The 14,716-nt window shown below is 37.1% G+C and overlaps 1 protein-coding gene across 4 annotated transcripts in view; it reads left to right on the top strand.

Moving 5' to 3' along the window:
• The window catches only part of LOC106508899 (4-galactosyl-N-acetylglucosaminide 3-alpha-L-fucosyltransferase 9), a 200,635-nt gene that overhangs the window by 1,075 nt on the left and 184,844 nt on the right, over positions 1-14,716 (top strand). The gene's annotated exons all lie outside the window — the stretch shown is intronic.

A 14,716-nucleotide genomic window follows, 5' to 3' on the forward strand; every position in this document is an offset into this window, starting at 1 on the left:
CCTTCCCCTTCTGATTTCCCACTTCAGCCAGCCCGCAAAGACCCCCGCCTGCTACCCCGCACCCGGGCTGGCGCTGACAAAGCCTTCCGCACAAAGTCCTCCCTAACCCACCTTCCCTCCTTTTCCAAAGCCCGGCTCCAGAGCACCCCCCACCCTCCGCCCCTTCCCGCGGTATTGCTTCGCCGAGCGAACGGTTCTCCCAGTGAATTCTGACCTCATTCCCTCGAAACGATGGTACCTCTCCCGCTTTTCTGACAGTCACCTCAGAAAATTGGCACAGACGCGCGGTGAGCCTGGCTTCTGTACAATTACTTTGTGCGTTTCTCCATACCTGGTCTGAGTAGGTTACGATCAAGCATGAAAAAAGAAAGACAAAAAAACAAACCTTTTACGACTAAACTTTCTGCTATTGTTGCTTTAAAGAGCACCACTATTTCCGTTGCTCAGATTCTTTGTATTCATTTAGAGGCGTTTTAGCGGAGTACCGGGAACTCTCCTATTTTACCTGTTCCTCCAGTGTCGGTCTTAATTCCAGGTTTAGAACCTTCACCTGACTGGGTGATGAATCTGCTTTAGCAACAACCCTATGGAAAGCTGAGCAACTCTTGAGAAAAAGATTTTTCTTGAAGGAGAGGAGAGTAGCGCCAATCCCACCCTTGAAAATCTTCTTTAAATTTCCAATAAGCCAAAGCCCTTATTTTTCTTTGGGTTTAGCGGCTAAGAAAGGGATGTAGGAGGATCAGAAAACGTTGTACGAAAGAGCTTCTGCACCATCTGTGTGCTTCGGGTGTTGTATAGTATCTTAGCATCCAGACAGTCTTTCTGTAGAAGTTTTCTTAGGGCAGCAGCTCTTTCTTCTGAAACCAGATTTAACCTTTTAGTATTTCTAGTTGGCTTGAGAGAAAAAAGGGGAGTTGTGTTCAATGAATGAATATGAACAAGATCATGGAATGAGTGAAACAGGGAGGGGTGATTTAAATACAAAAATTTGTGCTCCTGATTCCCCACGTATTGAAATCATAAAAACAAAACTACACCCACCTAAATTTTGATTTAATTTTTTAAAAGAAATGATGAAAATAATAATTTCAGCATGTTTTACTCTCTGGAACCTTCATAGGGCTTGAGTTTTAAGCAATACAGAGAAGAGTGGTTAGAAATAGATGGTAGAAACTTTGTAAGGTGTCCCATTTGAGTATGTAGTGTGTGAATGTAAATTTTCTGGTGATTCTATTTTTCTTTTTTTAAATAATTTTGAGAAAATAAGAATCACATTGGCATTCTTGTTCTTGCAGTTGATGGAGAGAGAATGTTTCCTGATCTTAAATGAGCAAACCTCTCCCTACAAAAGAACTGGAAAGAGAAGGTTGAGCAAATATCTAGAGAATTTAGTGAAGGTTGTCTTAAAATCTTGCCTTCCCCCAATGTCAAGACCTTTTTTTAAATTTTGTTTTAACTCAAATTGTATTCGAGTGTTTGTTTCTCTTTTCTTGTGTAGACATAGAGAGAAATGCAGTGAGCAAGTCACTGACAAGGGATGGTTTTGAGTAAATGTTTTTGAGCTGGATCTAAAGTAAGGAGAGGCGATGAGTAATGACTGTTGGTTTTCTAAATTCAGAAATTTTGATTGGTTAAATTTAGTGCTTGACTAAGAAAAATAATGCAAACCAAGTATTTAAACTTACTGCAAATATGCAGATATCAAGTGGCTAGAGAATAGATAAGTTATGAGCTGAATCAAAAGATCATTTAATTTTTTTCTCTAAATACATTTACCTTTTGGATAACAGTGGAATGCTTACTAAATGCCATATGTCCAACTATAATGTATCTGTATGGGAAAAGATACATTTTGATTGAACCAAAGGAAAAGCAAGTGCAACACTGACTTAGGTCAGTTATTGCTCATAATTGTGTAAATGTTAAGACCAAAGTAGTATATGCTAACTTGATTCCAATGAACATCAAATCTAAACAATGTCAGAGGTACACATCTTTTATGAAGATGTATCCTGGTAAAACCTGCAACTTTGTAATGGCCTTAGAATTGTCTATGAGAATGCAACTAATCAGTCAGGCATAAATAATGGCAGAATTTCTGTTAAGAACTCTTGGTGAGCTGTAACTCAGGAAGATGTGCCTGAATTTAATGTCATTGCCATTATTAGGTCTCTGCAAAAACATTTAGATATAGGACATGGGGAGGCAAGGCATATCTATATTTGAATGGTATATCTTTAAGTTACATCTTACAGTTCTCATCATTATGTGCCACCCAGATGATGGGGTGGGTCTAAATTAAATATTTCAGTAGTAAAGAGAAATTAAAAATTGGTAAAGGGAAATTGAAAATTGTAGAAACTATATAGATTGTTTCACCAATAGACTGCTATTAGTTCAGTGTTCCATGTTAAACTATATATTGGCTTGTTTGTGGTGAAGGAGCGGGAGACTGTCTAGGAAGAGAAAGCAGAAAAGAAGGGAGAGATAAAGGATACATACCTGTGGATACTTGTTTAAATTCTTTGCTCAAGTAAAGGTAGCTAAATACAAGCTCTATTATTTTGGTATGTGGGATAACAGATGTTTTCCAACTTGGATTTTAAAGAATGTCCCCTTAATTATAGCCATAACAATACAAATTTTAAAAAAGAAGTAGTTCATTGATGTTATTCACTAAAACCTGGGGATTAGAGGCAAGCTACTTTATGTAAACTAATTGACCTAAATAAAATTCTAAACAGATTTAAATGCGAAACCGTGAAAGAAGGAAAACACACATACTCACATACACTTAAAATTACAATGTTAGATAAAGAGCCAAGAGATTTAGTATCTTATGAAGGCAAGAGTATTCGGGCAAAGGATAACTGTACAAAATATTTTGATAGCTTAATATATATTTATTTTATTTTCCTAATTACATTTGTGTATGTGTTAGTCAATATTTTTGGATATTTGCATTTTTATTTACAAAGTCGTGAGTCTGTAGATTATAAAATGCTACAAATTTTATGAATTCAAAATAATCCTGAAATTGTTCTTGTGAATGTCAAATGATTACATAAATATTTACACATGACTTTGTTTTCTATCTTTATTCTATAGTGGAAGGAATATTTAACAAAAAGAATTCTCAAAGAGCAAATAAGGAAAGTGAATATTTCAAAACTATCATGATGATTCAACTGAAGTTTTACAACAGTGCTATCTAAGTGATACTCATAAGATCAACCCAAACATACAATTAAAATTCCTGCAGACAAGAAACAGCCAGATTCTGTGATTTTACATGTGATTGTGAAATTCACTTTTGTTCATTTAGCTGCAAACGGAATGCTTGGCACTCTTAATAGAAAGAATCAGAGAATTTAGGTATCATTTAGAGGATGAGGAAGGCATTTCATTCCCATCATTTTACTAATAATTTACCCAATGTTCTTAAATAGGTAATAGAAACAGAATTAGAATCCATGCCTCCTGATTTCATCCTGTATATCTTTTTAAAAACTGCACATCAGTTTTCCCCCTTATTTTATTTTAGGAAGGTAATATTGTAGAAATCGGTTCAAGATGAAAGAAAACCAAAAATAAAATGAAAATCTGTAGTCTGTCAGGAAATGCTTAGGTGCCATAACCATCATAGCTGAAAGAAACATTTTCTACTCACTCTTTCCTACCTTCAGGTTAAGCTTGGAAAATATTTAAATATTTAAAAATATTTTGTCATTGATCCACCTAAAATCTTTTCAATATTTTTGCTTAATTGTCATTATGAATTCTTCACTGATAGGGTATACATTTTTTCATGGTAATTGTATGTCGTAGACACTCCCATTTTAATTTTTAATAGAAACTTCATTGGAAAATAGACCTTAAAACAGAGTTTTGTTTCTGCAAGCAAAGCAGTGGAAATAAACATCATTTTTTTTAATAGTTTCATCTTTGTACGTGTTCACTATTTTTGCCACCATAGATAAAGTTAGTGCATCCATATGTTTTGGGGCTTTTTGTCACCATAGTTTGTGAATAGTTCAGGTGGTTAGGGAAGATAAATTTGTTTCAACAAGTTTCAAGTCCACAGTTGAAAATCCTGGCACTTTTAGCTTTCTTTTCACTGATGGCAGGAAGGATCAGTGGAAGTGAACAACTCAATCAATGGGAAACTGTCGTCATTACTGGGTAGAAGAGGAAACATTCACATGTTTTTTTTTTTTTTTTTTTTTTTTTTTTTTTTTTTTTTGTATTTTTAGGGCTGTACCCATGGCATATGAAGGTTCCCAGGCTAGGGGTCGAATCGGAACTACAGCTGCTGGCCTACACCACAGCCACAGCAACACCAGATCAAAGCTGTGTCTGCGACCTACACCACAGTACAGGGCAATGTGAGATCCTTAACCCACTGAGCAAGGCTAGGGATCTAATCTGCGTCCTTATGGATGCTAGTCAGATTCGTTTCCACTGAGCCATGCGGGGAACTCCTCACATGTATTCTTTGTGTAGGTGGCTCATCAGTGTCATCTCATCTAGGAAGAGTAACATGACAACATAGATAGACATCTAATTACATTGTATAGAGCAATGCTACGTTATCTGTTATCTGAGTGTGCCTGGGTTGATGGAAGTTAGGGGAAACTGAGATCTTGGATGTGCTGGGTGGCTGATTCAAAAGCTGAAGAGGAAGGCTTGTCTTAGAAATGGCTTTCTTTAAACCAATTAAGATGCAGATTTGACTGAAAGGAGAGCTACATCTCTAACACTGCCTTGACCTAATTTCTTTGGACTGTAATTCAGTCTTCACTTATTGAGGGCCTAGAACATGGCCAGAACTGAAGTGATGACTACAGACACAAGGACAGATGCGACATAGATTTTGACCTCAAGCAGCTCCAGTGTAGCTGGAGGAACAGATAAGAATACACATGTTACTGAACAAGGGTATCCAGAGAAAACCCCAAATGACTACAGCTTAATTGCAGTATGCCTTGCCAAAATAGAGGGAGGTATGCCATGGCTAAAGTCTTGGCACGAAAATAACCTATGTCCTTAAAAAAACACTTTTTCATTTTTCCCGTATTAATTGTAACTCTAACAAAATTTTGTGACAATGCAGAAATTTATTAACTTGAGTTGATGTAGATGGTTTCATCCTAATGAACCTAATGGTTGTTTTACTCCTTGTAGGTCCGAGGGTAATTTTTCTAATAGAAGTATAATTAGTTATCCACTTTTAATATGAGTTTGAAATATCAAGTTTGTTTTTTAAGAAAGCTAAATCATCAAGGAACATTCGAAGGGGTGTGTACAGAAGAAGGAAAAAATGAAGGCAGTGAGCAATATACATAACATCTATTCAATAACTAAAAATTTACAAATTGCTTTAACAAAAGATATTTAAATTTAAACATAATTAAAAATGTCTATACCCAGTTTACTTTGATGGTGAACATTTTTTAAGTGTGACTCTGTGATACATAGGGATATAAACTGTTAGTGTTAGATGGTTTCACTGCCTTGATCTGTAGGAGACAACTGGGCTATTTCAGTAATCAATTCCTGCTGGCTTTCAAGATCCATGAAGGGTCTGAGATTTTACCCTCTAAGTTAAAAATGACTAATTGATTGTAGTCCTTGTTTTGGAGTGGCTGCAAGAGGGCAGTTAATCTGACTTGCTCTCTTTGTCCACATCAGCAGCCTGGTGGCATTTGTCTGCCCCACTGAATGGCTAAGCAATAGTTATAGAAATGGGAGTGGGAAACCTAGCCAGAGGTGTTGACAGGTATTTCACAAGGGAAACACAGAATCTGGGGCCATCTCCTGCTTGTTCCAACACATTTCTTGCAAAGATTAAGGGGACTATAGATCAAATCATGGTCAGAGCCATCTGGCTGGTGATGGCAGATTCAGCAGAGAGTTAAATTTATTTAGAACCTTTGTAACAGTTTGGGAGAGCCATTTTTTTTTATCACGTAAAACTAAGATGCCACTTGAAGTCAGGCAAGCTGAAAGCTTGACTGTACTATTTCCATTTACAGATAGGGCTGTAGGTGAGGTCTGTGGGACTTTTTCTTATATTGAGTCAGTGACTCCAAGTTGACCCATCCCAAAATGAAAATAGTAGGCTGGACAGTCTCAAGACCTCCATAGGCCAGGAGTTCAGTTTTGACAAGAGCTCAGTAGCAAGCTAATAGCTGCTTTTCAAAAGAAGTGTACCTAGTAGGGGTATACCCTACAGATGAGGGACTTGACCAGTCCAAAAATCCAAAGAGAACCTACAAATTGAGGCTGGCTTCCTTTTCCAGAGGCTCCAGTCCGCAAAATTATTGGTCAAAGAGACTTGTGCTTCATAGGTTTATTAGGGATGTAGGGCCCCAAGATGCAGAGAATATGCCACAGCTTACTAGAAAGGCTCCAATGTGATGTATTCATTTGGGCCTCACTCAAAGGGTGCTAATGTTTGCATTAGCCAATATAAAGGTCCAAGTAGGAAATCCAGGTGAGCACATACTATTGCCAGCACACAAGTATTCCAGTAAGAGGCTGGGCATCTTTTGGTTGATTGGAGTTGAATAGACAGAAGTTTTTGGTTTTGGGGGGTTTTGTTGTTGTTGTTTTTGCTTTTTAGTGCTGCACTGGTAGCATATGGCTATTCCCAGGCTAGGGGTCCAATCAGATATATAGCTGCTGACCTGCCTCACAGCCACAGCAACTCGGGATCCCAGCTGAGTCTGCGCCCTACATTACAACTCATGGCAACACCAGATCCTTAACCCACTGAGCGAGGCCAGGGATCAAACCCACGACCTCATCCTTCCTAGTCGGATTTGTTTCCACTGTGACACGATGGGAACTCCTGTTGTTTTTTGACTACCAGAGGGATTGAATATTGTGAGTCTGCTAATGTGGTCCCAAGAAAGTTTATTTGACAAGCAAAGCCCTGAATTGTGTTAGGGCTCATCAGCTACTGCGTCTGGTGGAAGTATGGTGACACCACAGTTAAGACATTGCTAATGGAAACCTCTGACTTTGTCATCAGCAGGGTATCATTATATAGTTTAAGCTTTGCACCATAAAGGGTGGAGGCACTCATGGTACCCATCTATAGATGGCAGAGAAATTTATTTACACTTGGAGATAACCTATAGTAATTTGAGTGGTTACTCCAAATATATATTGGTGGCCATGACACATGAAGTGTGTTGGTCTTTGTCTCTAGGAGTCAGTGGGGTAGAAAAGAAGGCACTGACAGAGTCCAAGAGAGTATAGCAAATGTTTCCTCTGTGTAGTGGGTTCAGTTACTTGAGCAATTGGTGATAATCCATTCTGAGCTTTCAGATTTAAGTCTTTTCCTTGGCCATATAGGACCGTTGTATTGAGATGCTGCATTTCTTCCTACCCATGTTGTCGTCAAGTCTGTAATCAGAGCTGTAATCTCCTTTTGTGCACTCATAATTTTATACTGTTTCTGGGAAGAAACAGAGAGAAGATTGGAAAGTGATTTACATGTTCCATTAGCACTTCTCTACGTGTGGCCTTTCCCAGTTGTGATCATTTTTTCAGGCACTTAACGGATGATAAAATATAAGCATATAACACATCAATTGCTGCTATACTATCAGATATAGAAACAACAAAAATGGTACATTTAATTGGGCCCCAAATTTCCATCCACAAGATCATGTTAGCCTGTCTTTCCCACTGTGAATCTAAACCCCATTAGCTGAATTTGAGTGTTCTGCATGTCCAGGTGGGAGAGCAACCTGGGCATCCCTATCCAACATACCCAGAGAAGTTTGATTCCTTCTCCTTCCTGAAATTCTTCAGCATATTCAGGTGAGTGCATATATCCTTTGATCCCTATAAGGGGATGGGGATACCTAGGCCTCTGATCATAATTTTATATATTTATTTTTTTGGCTCCTCCTGTGGTATGTGGAAGTTCCTGGACCAGCGATGGAACCTGCAACATGGCAACAACCCAAGTCATTGCACAGGCAATGCTGGATCCTTAATCCGCTACACATAAGAGAACTCCATGATTCTCTTTGAATCACAGGTTAAGGGAGAGGAGGAGAGAGGAGCCAGGCATCATGGAACGAGAGAGGCTTCATGTATACTTTCAAGTCATGTAGAGAGGGGTTCAAATGAACTTTGAATAAATTTTGGCCCATCCAATATTCTATATGGGGGAGCAAGGTCCTCATAGCTGATGCCATCTATTTCAGCCTTAGGAATTCCTGGACTCAGAAACCATAGCCCCCTTGCTTTTTGGCTGGGGACAAATGTTTGCAAACTCTGGCTGACTCAGTCTTGGCTCACAAAGTGGTGACCTTCTTTAAGGAATCTACCTTAATTTGGGGCATTAGCTGCCACATTGTCTAGATGACATCCCTGAAGGTTCTTGATGGGGTGAATATCAGGGCAAGGAAGGTTTTCCTGTGCAATGGGGGTGCCTTCAGGAATTTATCTGGATTTCTTTCTCATTCTCTGGTGGGTCAACTCCCATTAAAATTCTGAAATCAACCTAGGACAGTAATAGCTCCCAAACAAGTCAAGACTTCATTTATGGTTTTCCATAGGAATTTTTCTATCTCAGGAAAATCTCCCCAGGAGAGCTAAAGCTCCTCTAGAGCTGCCAGAACCCATTGTAAAAAACTGAGAGATTTTCGAATGGATCTAAATTTGGCATGATAGAATGAAGGAGAGGTTTAGCCATAAGACAACCTCCTACTTGTCATTATTCCTTAACAGGAAATGTTCCCCATGCATCCTTCTTTCCCATATGAAACAGTTCAATGTCATGGAGTTCTCCCTTTCACACTCTAACTATTGTTTGAAGTAGAGTGGAACCTTCTGCTTATCTAGTGCAAATCTTAGTACTAAGTTGTAACTAGTGCCTGCAGATCAGAGGCTGATTACCAGATTGGCAAAGCAATCCTTCCACCTAGAGGAAAACTCACAACAGAGCAACATTTTGGCATTGGTATTTACCTGTTTCCTGTTATTTAGCCCATGGTAACCCTCAGTTCCTCTTCATTACAGGCAAAAAAGTGGAGGGCCATTAATTGCCTACTTGACTATATAATTGCTACTGGTTCCCATAGACCAGTTTCTCAAATCCCATTAATGAACCTACGAGGCCCTTATCCTTCCTTTTCCAGAAAGAAATCCATGTCTCTGTCAGCATCTCATCCTCATTACCAACATTGTCAAAAACTCTGAGGGGTCTGAAGATGTTACTTACACTGCTTGCAAGCTGACATAAAAGTTTGCCACAGATTCATGTACGCTTTTAGAAGACATTAAACTCTTGGATCAGGGTTGAAGGACAATTTATTTTTTAAAGCAGTAGCAGTAGCATGTGTATCAGCCTTTTGGCACTGGTTCCCTAAGCCCCAGTTTCCACAAGGCAACACAAAGCAGCCCATATGACACCTAAATGTTATAAGAAAGGGACTCTGAACTTAAGGAATACAAATCTTTTATAATGGATGGCAAGTATGCTTCCCTTTGCTATAGAAGCAGTTGCTATTTCTACCTTCCAAGGCTGTTTGCTTTACAAACATCTTTTAAAAATAGTTCAGAACAAAGGGAGCCTGTGGTTTTTTCATAAGATGTGCAGAAATGTAAGAAATTCATGGGAAATTATTTCCCAACAGTGACAAAAGACTTTAATAAATATTTGTTTTGGTGGGTTCTTTATCTGTTGTCTGATATATATTCATCCTTTCTACTTCCTAATGGTGGAATGCTTTAAACATGTGAGACTTGGGATTGACACCTCTCTCAAAAAAGCAGAAGCCAAGAAGGAAACTTTTAAAGCATATATTATATTTAATATGCAGCATTAGACTCAGTTACTCCTGACTAGATAGGTTATATTGTAAAGCAGGTTAAGGGATTGAGAATTTCTATGTCAGGAAATTAAAATTTTGAGCCTAAACCACAGGATATAAGAACTGTCTCTTTTGAATAATTATAGTCGATTTTAAATAAAAATCTTTAAACAAAAATGGCATATATGCATATTCTCCCAAGGCCTTAATATTTCTTCAATACTTTACAGTTTTAGGGATAAACTTTTCCAAATAAAAGAAAAAAGTTCATTGCTGTTTTATTTTGCTTATTTGTAGACTGTTTCAAGACTGAGCATAGCTGTCATTTTCTTTACAGGCATCTCTTTTATGCCAGTCTGGGACACATACCCTTTCTCTGTATTGGTATAATGTGGGGGCTTATCTGTACCACACTGTGACCTTAAAACATCACATTGGCCTGATATGCTTCTATGTATTTCCCCACTGGATCACCCTGAACCTGGTTGTTTATGAATCTTCATACTCCTAGTGCCTAGCTCCCCAACTAACACTTTGTGGGTACTCAGTAAATATTCGTAGAGGTGAACTAAAGTAACAGTGTCTATTAACACTGAACTTACCTTTGAATATTTTAGAAAACCATGTCCCACAAGGAACTGAATGCGAGATGTGTAGAATAGTTGAGCTGGAATATTCTTTTAAGAGTTCTTAGTAACCACTGATTTGGTTATAGATATGTAAGTATCAAAATTCTGATGTTCATTTCTAATTTTACAGCATCCTGGAGCATTTAAAAATGAGTTCCTGTTTATAGTGAAACCTCAAGTTTTCATAGAGCTTATAGGCATTCAGAAATTGAGGTAGGGTCACAAAATATAATGCAAGGCTTTATTTAATCACCAAACATTTGGGCATCTCTGAGGACAAGTATCATATGAGATAACTCATATGTGGAATCCAAAAAAAGTGATACAAAAGAACTTATTCACAAAACAGAAATAGTCTCAAAGATTTGGAAACTAAACTTATGGTTACCAAAGGGGAAACGGGGAGAGGAATAAATTAGGGGGTTTGGACTGACACATATGCTGCTGTATATAAAATAGGTAAGTAGCAAGGACCTACTGTTTAGCACAGGGAAATCTACTCAGTACTATGTAATAACCTATATTGTAAAAGAAACCGAAAAGCAGTGGATGTATGCCTAGGTATAAGTGATTCGGTCTGCTGTACACCTGAACCTAATGCGACATTCTAGGTCAACTAGAATATAATATTCCAATACAATATTTTTAAAAGTACATCTGAAAAAAAGTTGGGGTCTCTGATATAGATTATCCATGATGTGCTTCTCATCTAACCCTGGTTTAGACATTTCAAAGCTTCTGACTTTTTACCTTTTTCAAAGACTGAAGATGAGCCTACTCCCCTTTCACATTGTGCCCTGATGCACAGATGTTCTTTCTTCGTTTCTTTGTCACACTATTTTTTTTTTCCTCTGATGTTCTTTCTTCGTTTCTTTGTCACACTATTTTTTTTCTCTGATGTTCCTCACGCATGCCTGCTTTTGCAGTTTCTGTCACTACCCCACCCTGATCTTTATTGCTGTTACAGCCAATGCTGCCAATCCCTAAATCTGGTACACTTTTTCTGCACTTCTTTTCTTCAATTTCCCAATTTCTATGTCTCCTATTGCTTACTCACAATCTAAAAACAACAAAAACATAAACAAAAAAGTCTTTCTCTAAAGGACAGCCTTTCTTCTCTGCAGTAAACTTGAGGGATCAGATGAAATGATAGGCTCTGTGGCTCTTGTTCTGTGTTTGCTGGTTGTCCATGGGCTGGCTGCACCTTCACTTTAATTCAGGGGCTGTGCTTTTCTGGTTTTGTTCCAGAAATTTAAGGATTCTAAATTCCTGAATTTTGACTAATCAAATTTTTATTGTTTTCCTTATAGTAAAACAGATCTTTTGTAACTGCTTTGCCTCACATTGCCTTGTTACTTTAATAGCAGCATTAACAGATGAATATTTTAAAACTGATAAATGTATTATTTAGGAGAATAAAAAGGTTGGAGTAAAGCAGATACAAGGTAGATAAGGTTTTGTGGGAAACATGGAAGCTTGGAAATGACTTTGGCTTGTTTAGAGCATGAAAGTAGAAACCTTGTGCAAACAAAGGAAAAGATGAAACTTTTGGACAATAGGTGAAAAAAATAATATATAGAGAAGAGGGGACTAAGCAGCAAGTTGTAGACTGATAAAGACAAATATTTACCCATGTTAAAATAGGGCTGCATGGAAAAACTGCATTATATAGAAGAAAAGTACAAACCTATAATCAAACAATACTGGGTTCTTATCCCATCTGATTATTTACTAGATGAGAAACCAAAGTTAAATTTCTTAGTATCATTAGACTGCTTTTCCCATTAAGTAAAAATTTTGCATGATTATCATGAATGTGGAATTAGATAATATGCAGAAATCTGGCACAATAAATTCTCATTTAATAAAGGTTGTGTTTTCCCCATACTTAGTATTTTGGAAAGATATAATCATTTTAGTTTGTAACAAATGAAATGAGTGTATTTTCCAATTAGCTAATTAGCAAGTGATTACACTCTTCCAGGCCACTAGGAGAATTTTGGACTTTCAGAATATAATATAGTAATGCAGGAAGTAGCATATAATGAGCACCCAAGACCTAATTAGAATCATACTTTCCATGATAAAATTAAGGAGACACTTGGAAAATAAATTATGTACTTTAATTATTATTAGTTTAGGGTGATAACATTCCCCCCAAGAATTAAACTTATTGATTGAAGGATTCTTTTTCTACTTAAGCTAAACACAGCTAGAAAGGGTGCATATCCCACCCTGACAATAAGAAAAACCATGACTTTTCTTAAACTCATCAGAAATCTAAGTTCATAGGGCAGATAAATATCCAGAATTGCTCACCCATTGAGAGATCCCTTTGTGGGGAAATTGGTCATGGCAATGATGTCATATGTGACAGAGAACAAAAGAATGCCTGGCCATAATGCAAGAGGCTAAAAATAAATCAGCTCGAATTTAAACAAATTTACTAAAAGCTGTGAGTAGACTAGAATGAGAGCCTCTGTGTGTTCCCTGACACAAGGGGAGTTCAAATGCACTAGTGCTTTTATGTGGACCTCCATCATATTTCTTATGAGAAATATTGCAAGCAGGGTAGGAAACTAGAAGGGGCTTCCTTCAGGAATGTAGCTGCAGAGTAGAGGACTGGCACTACTGTAGGTAAGCACAAAAGCCCACCTACTCCAAGCCCCTAGGCTTCATCCTAATTACAAGGCCATTCTAGAGGAATTTGAAATTTTTGATGAGATTAAAGCTCATCTCCTAACCAAGTTTACTCAATGCCCCAAACTAATGGCCTTAGAGTAGAAGAGGTCTGCCCTATTTCCAAGCACAAATAATTTTCACCCATCTCAGTTGTTTAACACTTGATATCTAGCATTTAAAAGTGACAGCTATACAGATATGCAAGGAAAAAAACAACCCATTGTCAAGAGTCAAAGCAATGGAGAAAACCAGACTTAGAGATGATCCAGAGTTGGAGTTATCTGACAGAGACTTTAATATAACTATTATTAATGAGTTAAAAGATCTAATGGAACAGGGGAACAATATACATGAATAGATGGAGAATTTCAGCAGAAAAATGGAAACTATAAGAAAGATTTAAATGAAGATAATAGAAATAAAAGGAAATATTATCACATCACAAATTCCTTCAATATGCTTATTAAAAGACTCAGTATCTTTGAGAGAAGGATCTGTGAGCATGAAGACAAGTCATTAGATATTAGCCAAATAAAAAGAGACAAAGTATAGGAAAAACAAACACAAAAATCAGAACAGAGAATCCAAGAATTCTGGGACAATATCAAATGGTCTATTACAAATGCAATTGAAATTTCAAAAGAAGAGAGAGAGACCAAACCAGGAGAAATATTTAAAAAGTTAGAAGAAACTTCTCTTACCAAAACAGGCGATGGGCTAGATTTTTCCTGAGAGTTTTTAAAAATAATGAAATTCATCAAATCATATATCCAGAATGTCAAGAGAACTCCAAACAAGATAACTGAACAAGCAAGTAATTAAAGTATACTCACGTACACACACATACACACCTCTAATAATATTCAAACTACAGAAAGAAAGATGAAAAGAGAGCAGCAAAAACTATACTGCAAGATATGTTAAAAAAGGTTCTTCATGTGGTGGGAATAAGATACCAGCCCCAAACATGAGTCTATGTAAAGACATGAAGAATGTTAGTGGAGTTCCCTAGTGCATGGATTCAATCACTGGCCTGGGAGCTTCTGCATGCTGGGCTGTGGCCAAAACCAAAATAAAATAAAATGCATATCTGTCTTAACAACAAAGAAATAATACTAGTGATGGTAACAATAAAGGTAAATATAAAATTTTTTTTTTAACTTTTAATTCTGCTAAAAGATAACTAATTGGCTAAAATAATAATAGTAATAATATGTTGGGGTTTTGTAACATATATGTAAAAGTAAAGTGTATGTCAATGATACCTCAAAAGTTATACACAGTACAATAATGATTATTTCACTTTTAATTCCTCACCATTTGAACATTTGGAAACGTGTGTGTAAACAAATAACCTAATTTGTGCAGATAACATTTTGCATCATTCCAGTCTTGATATACATTATTTCATTTGATCTTTTTTGTAATCAAATGAAGAGTTACTGGAAAAGGCTTTTTAGATGATTACTAGATAAGAAAATGGTAATTCAGAGAGGTTACATGGCTTGCTGGAGCAATTGTATGCTGGGGTCAGGACTAGAAACCATATATGGAGGCAGCTTACCCCCA

The sequence above is a fragment of the Sus scrofa genome, chromosome 1 (genome assembly GCF_054392235.1).
Source record: "Sus scrofa isolate SSC_HxYL_T2T_F1_AM1 chromosome 1, Sscrofa_HxYL_maternal_Yorkshire_Landrace_v2.0, whole genome shotgun sequence".
Classification (NCBI taxonomy): domain Eukaryota; kingdom Metazoa; phylum Chordata; class Mammalia; order Artiodactyla; family Suidae; genus Sus; species Sus scrofa.